The sequence below is a fragment of the Microcebus murinus genome, chromosome 11, assembly GCF_040939455.1.
Source record: "Microcebus murinus isolate Inina chromosome 11, M.murinus_Inina_mat1.0, whole genome shotgun sequence".
NCBI classification, from domain to species: Eukaryota; Metazoa; Chordata; class Mammalia; order Primates; family Cheirogaleidae; genus Microcebus; species Microcebus murinus.
The window spans coordinates 99,045,646-99,046,296 of NC_134114.1; positions in this window are offsets into that span (position 1 = coordinate 99,045,646).

The window sequence follows — 651 nt, forward strand, 5'->3', positions numbered from 1 at the left end:
GCTTCCCTAAGAACACACATGTTTGCATACAATAGTTTATGTCATTTCAGGAAGTGTGCCTCAGCCTCCATGCTAAGAACACCTGATCTAGGGTAGTGACAGCAGTTGTACAACTGGCACCTGGTGGCAGTGGGCTCCAATGATGAAGATAACAATGTCACTCACAATGTAAGACTTACCTTTTGTCCTAGCTATCCTCCAAGGATAGACTCTGAAAAGGTCAGAGAACACAGAAAATATGCTGAGGGAGGAAAAATCCTAGGTTAGAAAAGAGAAAGGGACCACTCCCAGCTGGAGCAGAGGAAAGGATTTGAATATAGATCAAGCACAGTTTTGATAACTTTCTTTGGGACTATATATATTAATATCATAATTGAAACTTGCTTGAATTTAAAGTGATCAAAGGATTTTTTTTAAATGAGGGAAGTCCATTTAGAAAGAGAGATTTTATCCAAGGATATATTACCCTCCTAAATAAATTTTAAAGAACAATGAGGTTCAATAATAAATTTGCATTTTAATACATATTATTTTATTCACTCACAGTAATCCAACAAGATGGCTACCATATTGTCTCTAATTTACCAAATTAGCAAACTGAATTATAGAGAAGTAAAGCCATTTACCTGAGGTCACATAGCTCCAAGGTGA